The sequence below is a fragment of the Pipistrellus hanaki genome (genome assembly GCF_964339955.1).
Source record: "Pipistrellus hanaki genome assembly, chromosome: X".
NCBI classification, from domain to species: domain Eukaryota; kingdom Metazoa; phylum Chordata; class Mammalia; order Chiroptera; family Vespertilionidae; genus Pipistrellus; species Pipistrellus hanaki.
The window spans coordinates 19,268,243-19,280,077 of NC_140524.1; the positions used below are offsets into that span (position 1 = coordinate 19,268,243).

Below are 11,835 nucleotides of genomic sequence, written 5' to 3' on the forward strand. Positions count from 1 at the left end.
TAAAAGATCATTTATTCTAGTCCAACTACATGCTTGATTGTCCTCTCTAGCTTCCTTGCCACAGAGATGCTCAGCTGTATTTCAAATGAACTCTAATAATGGTAGGAAAGGGTTTCTCTATATACCATAACCATAATTTTATCTACATTTTCTAGAACAAAGTGCTTTTTCACCTGGAGTCTCTCTAGTTCTGTTGCTCTCCTCTCTTCCCCTCTTTTTCAAAACCAACCAGCCAACCAATGAAGCACTCAACCAAACAAACAACTACAAATGGATATGTAATCATATCGTTTTGGGAAACATTGCATACATAGCTCACACACACAAGGAGTTGCAATCCTTGTAGTATATGTATTTGCTAGGGAATTTTTTTAGTATATTTAACCTCAATATTTCACGGAACTTACTTGATCATGAACCTTTGCTTTTACCTAGAACACCTGTTTATAACTTACAACAGTAGATGGCATATAATAGGTGCTCAACAAACCCTTGTTTAAATAAGTTAAGGAATGTAACATTTAAAAAAAAAAACAACGATAAAGGGTACCCTGTATAAAGATGACAAATGTTCTCTATCTCTGAAAGTGACACAAACAAAATTGAATGGGTATATCTTCCTCCTCTGTGAACCATCCTAAATATTTATTTTGACAGATTTTAGAACTTAAAAATTTCTTCATATTTGAAATTGGAGCTTATATCCTTATTTGCACAACTACCTTTAGTGTTCTAGAAGAAATATTAGTGATGACTTCACAATAAAAGTTTTTCTTTTGCTTCCTGATCAATATATGGAATGAATGAATTGGCAAGCACTGTTCTTGTCTTTTGTTTTCAGTTGTGCCTGATTTTGTGTTTTTTATTTTATAAGCACGTGGTTCTTCGCCAAGGCTCTTAAATGAAAAGCTGCTACAACTGGGTGTTTTCAAAGGGTGTTTGTCAGATTACCTATTATCTTAGTGCCTCTGTTTTTGGCTTCTCAACTGACCTTTTTAGGGTTTAGCAACTAGTCATATAAATAAAGAGACTGCATGCTTTTCATTTGTGAGTAATTGAGCTTTCTACCTGGGACAGCTTGATAATCCTCCTATCAAATGTGAATCTAGCTAACAAGGAACATGCGGTAATGTGGATTTGATCCAGCATTAGTGATCTAGGTTTTTCATTTATCATGTAAAAGAGTCTAAAGGGTGAGCAAGATGAACATTATAAATCATATTTGTTCTTTTGTATTTCAGTAGAAAATCTGTGCAGAAATTCAAGAGCATCAGATACAAAGCTGGGTGGAACTCAGTACTGACTTTGGAGAAAGTTGACACTATTTCTTTTTTGTAGTTCCTCAGTGATAACATGTATCTTCTGTTTCCTCTCATGTGTTATCACATCATTCTCCAGTCTGTTTCTGACCCATGACTTTATTATTTCTAAAAATAATACCAACTTCTCTCTTAGTTATTTCATCCTTTTTCATTGGTATGGAAATGTTATTTTGTTGGCTCAGTTGTGGAAGATATTTTACAATAGAAACATCAATATGTTTTTTCTTATATGTATGGATTTTACTCGCCGTTGGATCTTATAGAATATAAGGGGTCTTAGAAAGCATTTGTTGTATCACCTTAACTTCTAAAATGAGGTAATGAGAAGCATCTATCAGACCTCAAACCTCAGAGGGAAGGTAGGGGAGGGTGGGGGTAAAGGGGAGAGTTCAACCAAAGGACTTGTATGCATACATATAAACCTAACCAATGGACACAGACACCAGGGAGTGAGGGCATGATTGGGAGGGGTAGGGGAGCAATGGGGGGATAAGGACACATATGTAACACCTTAATCAATAAAAATAAAAAATAAAATGGGGTAATGAGTTGAGGGGTAGGGAGTGACTTGCTCAGGACCTCAGAACAGATCTCTGACCCAGGCAGTACTAGGCTCAGGGCCTCCCAGTTCTAGTCCTTGGCCTTTTATTTTATGCCAGATACCTATCTTATTATACAAGTGGGTTAACACAATTTAGAGTAAATGGACATCTTTCTGTACTATGTAGGAACCTGAATGGTGTGGGAGGAATGAAGTGGCAGATATTAATACTAGATCTGCCATCTGACATAAAATTCATCAATTTATCCTCTACTGATCAAAGCAGCAAGGGACTTGAATTTCATTATGTAGGAATATTTTAAAAATATATATTTTATTGATTTTTTTATAGATAATAAGGGAGAGGGAGAGAGTTAGAAACATCGATGAGAGAGAAACATCGATCAGCTGCCTCCAGCATATCCCTTACTGGGGATGTACCTGCAACTAAGGTACATACCCTTGATCGGAATCAAACCTGGGACCCTTGAGTCTGCAGGCCAATGCTCTATCTACTGAGCCCAACAAGTTCGGGCTGTAGGAATATTTTAATGCCTAATGCTCTTATTTATTTATTTATTTATTTATTTATTTATTTAATAAACACCTTGTTTTTTATCTTTTAAAAATTATGTTTTCATTGATTTCAGAGAGACAAAGGGAGAGATAGAAACATCAATCATTGATCAGCTGCCCCTGCACACTCCTACTGGGGATCGAGCCTGCAACCAGGCATGTACCCTGATTGGGAATCAAACCATGACTCCTGTTTGATGCTCAACAACTGAGCCACATCAGCCAGGCCTAATGCTATTATTTATTTTTAAATGCTATAAGTCTTTATTGTTCAGATTATTACAATTGTTTCTCCTTTCTCCCTTCCCATAGCTCCCCTCCACCCGGTTCCCACCACACTCTCTGCCCTTACCTGCCCCCCACTGTCCTCATCCATAGGTGTACAATTTTTGTCCAGTTTCTTCCCATACCCCAACACTTCTTTCCCCGCTGAGAATTATCAATCCACTCTGATTCTATGCCCCTGATCCTATTATATTCACCAGTTTATTCTGTTTATCAGATTTTTAATTCACTTGATTTTTAAATTCACTTGTTGATAGATATGTATTTGTTGTTCATAATTTTTATCTTTACCTTTTTCTTCTTCCCCCTTTTTAAAAAAATATATTTTATTGATTTTGTACAGAGAGGAAGGGAGAGAGATAATAGAGAGTTAGAAACATCGATGAGAGAGAGTCATCGATCAGCTGCCTCCCGCACACCCCCTACTGGGGATATGCCCGCAACCAAGGTACATGCCCTTGACTAGAATCGAACCCAGGACCTTCAGTCCCCAAGCCGAGGCTCTATCCATTGAGCCAAACCAGTCTCGGCTCTTCTTCGTCTTCTTAAAGAATACCTTTCAGCATTTCATATTATACTGGTTTGGTGGTGATGAACTCCTTTAGCTTTTTCTTGTCTGTGAAGCTCTTTATCTGACCTTCAATTCTGAATGATAGCTTTTCTGGGTAGAGTAATCTTGGTTGTAGGTTCTTGCTATTCATCACTTTGAATATTTCTTGCCACTCCTGTTTGGCCTGCATAGTTTCTGTTGAGAAATCAGTTGACAGCTGTATGGGTGCTCCCTGGTAGATTGAAAGAAACAGGACACCCAGACACCCACCAGGAGCCTGATTCGCGCACCTCTGTACCTCAGCTTTTCAGAGCTTGTTCACATCTCAATATTCTTTTCTCTTTCCTTCTAGTTGTAGAACTTCCTCCCAGCCAGCTTTCCCGTGTTTCTGGGTGATAGACGTTCTGTCTTTTAGTTGTAGTTTTGAAATTGTTGTGCCAGGCAGCAGTTTAGGGGTTTACTTATGTCGCCATCTTGGTTTCTCCGCAATGCTCTTATTTAAAAGGCAGAAAACATTTGTGGCATTGCCACTTTTACAGGCCTTGAAGGGCAGAGAGAGTTCTAGTCCTCTTTGCATTATTCCCATTCTGACCCTTCTTCTATGTCTCCATGTCTAAAAATGTCATTGTGGGACACATATTTGTGGCTGACAGAAACACATTCTTTTATCTGAGGAAATATGTAACACTGAAAAAATAAATGTATTTGGGCAGTTTGGAAATAAAGACACAAAAATGTGGAAGTGTACATCTTGACCTGGGATATACCAGGAGCCTCATTTAAAAAACATTACAAGACATTTTTAGAAATTGATTTTTATGCAGATTTTTAATGGCATAGATTTTATCAAAATAAATTTTTCAATTAATTTTTTTATGTTTCAATTTGGGGAAGATGATGGGTGAGTCATTTTGTAACAGATACCCTATTCAAGTGGCTAGTGTGGACACATCGAGGACTTGTTTTTTGTCATGCCCTTGAGCAGGTTTGATCCTGATAAACCACATCCATAGTGTATGGTTTGAGGAGCACTAAGAAGAGTAATGTGCCATCTGTCCGACACCACTAGAGACTAGGTCTTTGAATGCCTTTTATATCAGAGACAAGTGGAAAATATGGCTTCTATAAGAGATGTGAAACCACAGGCATTAAAATAATCCAAAATAGCCTAGTTTGATGACCTGTTTTCTTTTAAAAAGTTATTCTTGCTCATGGACCAGAAACAGATAGTGGACTTTGATTTTTGGCTCCTATAGAGTTTACTAGAATTGAACATTAGACATCAGCACTTAAAATCAGGGACAAGTAAAGCATATTGAACAATGAGTACAAGGATATTGTTCTACTCTAATGATCAAAAGTGAGTTAATATGATACTATCTATAAAAGACCTATTATTATGTCAGGTATTTTGCATTTAGCTGTCACAGCACCCTGTGAGGTAGATGCTATTATGCCCAGTTTACAAGTGAGGAAACAGGCTCAGAGAGGCTAAGTAACTTGCACTTGTTTGTATAGCCAGTAAATGCAATGAACTGAGATTTGAATTCAGGTTTGTGTGACACAAAAGCCACATGTTTCACTCTCCAACTCTTTTCATGACTTATAAAATGGGATAATAATAATACCTTTAATAGGTTAAGAGATCTGAGGAGTAATTTTTAATTTCTAATAAAGTTTTGTGGCATAAAAAGGCATTATCATAAGTAGAAGACAGTCTGCTAGTATCTCTGTGACTATCTACCCTAGTGCCTCCATGGCTATCTACCTTTAAATATGCAGGGTGTACAAAATATGTATATACACTTTGAATAATTATTAATTTTAATGGGTTAAATCTGAAAATAAAGAAACATCAATTGAGCTCTCAAAAATCTATGTGTATACAGTTTTTAGGGACATCCTATATATCCAGGGTTTGGACCTTTGCCCCTGGCTTTTTACTGATGAATGAGAGTAGTTTATATCCTGGGAACAGATTCTGAGAACTAGGACACTAGTCCTACTTACTTAGTGATGTTTTCAACAGTGAGATTTCCATGCCATGTAGCTGAAGAGCAAAAAAGGGAAGATAGCAGCATGTCTGTGGACCCAGGTCTGTGGGATCCCTGGAATTCCTTTTAGCACAATGTGCAATCATGTGTATGGTTCTAGCTGTACTTTAACATATATGTCATTTCTTTTTCTTATTTGTCATAGATGCTGAGCTGCATCTCTCTGTAAAGGATATCAGTCATTACTTAATGCAAGACATTGCATTTTTATCTGGTAAGCAGACTTTTACTATATTTAGATGAGATAAATGTATGAATCTATTAGCAAAGTTAGTTTTGTCCTTATTAGTGTGTGTGTGTGTGTGTGTGTGTGATTGTGTGTGTGTGTGTGTGTGTGTGTGATTGTGTGTGTGTGTAAGAGAAAGAGAAAGAGAGAGAGAGAGAGGGAGAGGAAGGGAAGGAGAGAATCACTTTAAAAAATATATATTTTCACAGAGAGGAAGGGAGAGAGATAGAGAGCTACAAACATCAATGATCGAGATACATCGACCAGCTGCCTCCTGCACACCCTCCACTGGGGATGTGCCCACAACCAATGTACATGCCCTTGACGGGAATCGAACCTGGGACCTTTCAATTCACAGACTGACACTCTACCCACTGAGACAAACCGGTTTTGGCAGAGAAACACTTTTAATAAAGACTTATAAATGTGTAAATAGTTGCTAAAAATGGACATTTAGAGAATAATTGCAGGTTTTTCAATACATTTAGATATGTGATTAAAACCAATCTTACCACCTTTGTGTATTGACTTTCAGCTAAGTCTTTAGAAGTGCATGATAGGTGAAAGTAGAATATATCTACTTTCATAGCAATGAAAATAATTTTATGGTTGGGGGTCACCACAAAATGAGAAACTGTATTAATGGGTCGCAGCATTAAAGTTGAGAATCACTGTCCTAGGTGAATGCTGGCTGGGATAGTGAGGGGCAACTAAGGTGGCATATTTAAGATTTTTTCCTTTACTGTACTCTGATTACATAAATGTTTATTACTAACTAGAAGCCCAGTGTGTAAAATCACATGAGACCCAGACCTGGCACACTGCGGGATCCAGAATCAAATCCCATCTGTGTCACAGGACGCAGTGTCAAGTCCCTCCTGGTGACTTTGGGTCTTTGGTCATTATGACACTACAACAACTGGGTTTTTATTATACAGGGTAGAGGCCCAGTGCACAAAATTTGTGCATGGGGGATATGTTCCTCAGTCCAGCCTGCACCCTCTCCAATCTGGGACCCCTTGAGGGATGTCTGACTGCACATTGAGGCCTGATCCCACCAGGCCTAAACAGGCAGTCGATCATCCCTCTCACAATACAGGACTGCTGGCTCCTGACTGCTCGACTACCTGTATGTCTGATTGTCCTTAACTACTTCTGCCTGACAGCCTGTTCACCCCCTAACCACTCCCCTGCCAGCCTAATTGATGCATAGCTGCTCCCCTGCCAGCCCGATTGCCCCACATTGCCCTCTCCTGCCGGCCTGGTCACCCCTAACTGCCCTCCCTGACAGCCTGGTCACCTCTAACTACCCTCCCCTGAAGGCCTTGTTGCCCCCAACTGCCCTCCCCTGCTGGCCCAGTCACCTCTAACTGCCCTCCCTTGCCAACCGGGTCGCTTCTAACCTCCCTCCCCAGCTGGCCTGATCGCCCCCAACTGCCTTCCCCTGCAGGCCTGGTCCCTTCCAACTGCCCTCCCCTGCTGGCCTGGTCCCACCCAACTACCCTCCCCTGTAGGCCATCTTGTGTCCACATGGAGCAGCAATCTTGTGTGTTGGAATGATGGTCAATTTGCATATTACCTCTTTATTATATAGGATGATTCTGTCAAGTCACTCATTTAATCAAGTAGCAGGTACTAAGTTGTTTTATTTAAGGATTTCGTATACACATGGTAAAAGAAGTTTACTTTTCTAAAATATCTATCTGTGTTCGTATATGTATATGCATTTGTATATAATTAAAAATCATTTTAAATTATTGTTTAAAATATTACATAAGTTGCCCTTTTTACCCAGTGAACTCTCCCTGGCCACCCCCACTCCCCGAGCACATGCTGCCACCCCCCCTATTGTCTGTGTTTATTGATTATGCTCATATGAATGAATAAAAGTCATTTGGTTGATCTCTTACACCTTCATTCCCTGCCTTCCCTCATAGATTGGACAGTCTGTTTGATGCTTCAAAAACTCTGGTTCTATTTTTATATTGTTTTTTTTTTCTTTATTGATTAAGGTATTACATATGTGTCCTTATTCCCCCATTGCTCCGTACCCCCTACTTTTGCCCTCACCCCCCTGGTGCCTGTGTCTATTGCTGGGGTTTATATGCATGCATACAAGGCCTTTGGTTGATCTCTCCCTCTTACCCCCAACCTCCCTTACCTTCCCTCTGAGGTTTGAACATCTGATCGATTCTTCTCTTTCTCTGGATCTGTTTTCGTTCATCAGTTTATATTCTTTGTATTCCACAAATGAGTGAGATCATGTGATATTTATCTTTCTCTGACTGACTTATTTCATTTAGCATAATTATCTCCAGTTCCATCCATGCTTTTGCAAATGGTAAGAATTCCTTGTTTTTTACCGCAGCATAGTATTCCATTGTGTAGATATACCATGGATTTCTAATCCACACATCTGCTGATGGGCACTTAGGCTGTTTCCAAATCTTAGCTATGGTGTTAAGATCATGTACATTTAATGTGATTAGTCATATAGCTGGGTTTACATATACTATTGTACTATTTGTCCCATTATTTTTTGTTTTGTTTTGTGGTGTGTTTTTTTCCCCTTCAATTACTACTTTTGTTTGGGTTGAATATTTATAATTCCACTCTTTCTCCTTTTCCATTGTCATATTTTATTGTACATTGAATTTTATATCCTTATATCTTTAGTCACTTAAATTCAGCCAAGTAAGAATTACAACTAAACCTCTTTAAAATTTTCTATTAGTAAGCTAAATTCTAAGGCCACTCTACAACTTTCCCCCTAAAATTTTTTTCAATCACCATTTAGCATTAAATGTTTATTAAGCTAGTATTCTGTGTACATGTGCTAGGCTGGGTTTAGAGCAGTGTTTCCCAACCTTCTCTCATGATGAGAATCACCTGGTGGAGTTGTTAAAACACAGATTCCTGAATCCCAACTAAGAAGTGCTAAACTAGAATTTTTTGAGAACATATAGGTAAAATTGCATACCTAACTTAGTGCTCTGTATATAAAATCTGTCTTAGAGCACTAGTTAAGTATACAATTTTACCTATATGTTCCCAAAAATTCTAGTTTAGCACTTCTTAGTTGGGATTCAGGAATCTGTGTTTTAACAACTCCACCAGGTGATTCTCATCATGAGAGAAGGTTGGGAAACACTGGTTTAGAGTACAACCTTAAGTATGTGTAAGGCTTATCCCTGTACATAGGTGGCTTTCATTCTCAATGTTTCTCATGTTTCAGGCTTCAGAGAGGTCATGGAATAGGGTGTGCATTTGAATTTTAACCCACAGAGAATTTATGGTCAGTCTTTCTTTGTAATGGTAGGATTTCTATAGGATTCCATTGTTGGTATTATGGCTTATGTTGTGTCTTCACAAATCTATTTGAATATCATGTATTTCCTCTATCCTTTCAGGCCCATCATGACTCTAGGAGGTAGTTGATTATATAAAGGTTTCCACTTGCTGTTAAACCACCAATTATCCATTTTAAATTAAGTCTTAGCATTGCTAAAGAAACAGTTATTTCCCAATATCTTTGGTTGTCCAATTTAAGATATCAACTATATTTTTTATTGTATATTCCATTACATTTTCTTCTAACTATATTCACTTACTTTGTTCTCCACCCCCATATCCATTTAGGATCTACTCTGTCACTTTTTACTAGTAAACTTAGTAGCATGGTGCCATTTTGGTTTATGTAGAGGTATCACCCTTATAAAAGTTACATTGGCCAAAACCTCTCTCCTAACTGCTCCTCTCATATTTAAAAATTATCTTTCTTCCATTATCTTCACACAAATTATTAATTTCCTTGATTTTTAAATACTATTTTAGGTGGTCGGGGGAAGGACAACGCTTGGATCATTACATTTCCAGACAATTGTAATTTCAGATGCATACCAGAAGACGTGATAACAAAAGTACTGACATATTTGACATATATTGCAAGGTATGGCATTTCCTAACAATTTTCAATTTGTTTTATATTAGATACCCATATGAATGTAATAACAGGGCAATGGCTGTTAAGTGTGACTATTTTTTAAATATATGTTTATTGATTTCAGATAGGAAGGGAGAGGGAGAGAGACAAGAAACATCCATGACGAGAGAGAATCATGGATCGGCTGCCTCTTGCACACCCCCTACTCGGGATTGAGCCCACAATCAGGCATGTGCACTTCACTGAAATTGAACTGGGGACCCTGCTGTCTGCAGGCCAACATCAGCTCTACCCACTGAGCTAAATATTATAGGTTAGGGCATTAAGTGTAACTATTATTAATATTGTAAATGATCATAATCACCTTCAGAGTATATAAGAAATAGAAGGGGAAGCAGTCAGCTATAGCTATAAAAATTATATGGGGGATTTCTGAATACAAAATTAGGGGTCTAGAAATATTTGTCCCCATGAAGAACATATGTTGAAATTTATAATTATATATAAAGCTTTCATTTGTGCAAAAGGAAATCTTACTAGTCAAAAGTGAGGGCAGCTATTCTTCAGCTCTTCCAATGGTAAAAGAAGAATACTAAATGTTAAATAGACTCAAAAGTGATATCCTATATAATAAAGAGGTAATATGCAAATTGACCCTCACACAAGATGGCCGTCCCCATGTGGCCAAAGATGTCCACCACAAGATGGCCATCAGGTGAGGGCAGTTGTGGGTGATCAGGCCAGCAGGGGAGGGCAATTAGGGGCAACCAGGCCAGCAGGGGAAGGCAGCTGGGGGGGACCAGGCCTACAGGGGAGGGCAATTAGGGGCAATGGAGCTGGCAAGGGAGGGTTGTTGGAGGGGCCAGACCTGCAGGGGAGGACAGTTGGGGGCTACCAGGCTGGCAGAGGGGGGTAGTTTGGAGTGACTGGGCTGGCAGGGAAGGGCAGTTGGGGGTATCAGGTCAGCAGGGGAGGGCAGTTGGGGGCAATTTGGCCAGCAGGCAAGGTCAATTGAAGGTTATCAGGCTAGCAGGGGAGTGGTTAAAGGGTGATCAGGCTGGCAGGCAGAAGTGATTAGTGGTAATCAGGCAGGCAGGCAGGTGAGCATTTGGAGAGGGTGCAGGCTGAGGGATAACCCCTCCCTCCAGTGCACGAATTTCATGCACGGGCCTCTAGTTATAATATATTAGGAGGAACTTACTGATATTGGAGAACATTTAAGACTTGAACATTTAAGATAATCTTTCAAAAGCTCCCTTAAAGATCTTATTTAGGTTGAAGATAAATTTGTTAAAAGAAACATTTTACAGTTGCTTACCCTGAAGACTAAGAGGGCACAAATCTAGGATGGTAAAATTGTGAAGAGTCTCCTGGACAAATATCAAATTCTAAAAAACTAAATTTACAGAACACCCCTTGAAGCTTGAAAGTGGTAATATTAGGGCAAATATAAATTCTAGCTTTTAAAAAGCTTTTGGCTTGGAGGAGGCTTAGGTGTAACTTTCTTTGGTCGTGTCTATTCTGGGTTCTTCCAATACCTGCTGCTCCACCATGCTGCCAAAGTTCAACCCCAATGAAATCAAAGTCATATACTTTAACTGCTACAGTGAGGAAGTTGGTGCCATATCTGCCCTGGTCCCCAAGATCAACCCCCTTGTCTGGCTCCAAAAAAATGTTGGTATTTACATGGTTAGAGTAATTGTTGATTTGAAGAGTCTGGGGATTACAATGAAACTGACCATGCAGAACAAATAGGACTATATTGAGGTAGTACCTTCTGCCTCTGCCCTGATCGTCAAAGACCTCAAAGAACTCCTAAGAGACAGAAAGAAGGGAAAAAACTGCATTAAGCACAGTGATAATATCATTTTTGATGAGATTATTAATATTGTCTGACACATGTGGCACTCATGTTTAACTATATAACTCTGTAACCATTATGGAGATCCTGGGGACTGCCCAGTTTGTGGGCTTCAATGCAGATGGCTGCCACCCTCATGATGTCATAGATGACATCAACAGTGGTGCAGTGGAATGCCTTACTAGTTAAGAACTACAAAGGAAAATATTTCAATTAAAGATCATTTAACAATAAAAAATGTTTTGTTATCCACTAAATTGCATTCCCTAAAATGGTAGACAAAAGATTAAAACATATTTAATAGTATTTTTCTGAATGAATAAATAAATGAATGATTGTTGGCTTATGGTAGATTACCATGGAAAGTTAAATTTGATGTCATGAAAGACAGCTGTCTATAAGGTTTACCCATACCCATGATTGCAGTATTCCAAATCCATTAGAGTAATCTAACTGCATTACACTCAGTTGCCTATT

General features: G+C 38.8%; 1 pseudogene across 1 annotated transcript; it reads left to right on the forward strand.

Moving 5' to 3' along the window:
* The first annotated feature begins 11,048 nt into the window (after positions 1-11,048).
* Positions 11,049-11,547, forward strand: LOC311614956 (large ribosomal subunit protein uL11-like; annotated as a pseudogene). Its single transcript has one exon. The product of its transcript is annotated as a large ribosomal subunit protein uL11-like (transcript).
* Positions 11,548-11,835: the final 288 nt, after the last annotated feature.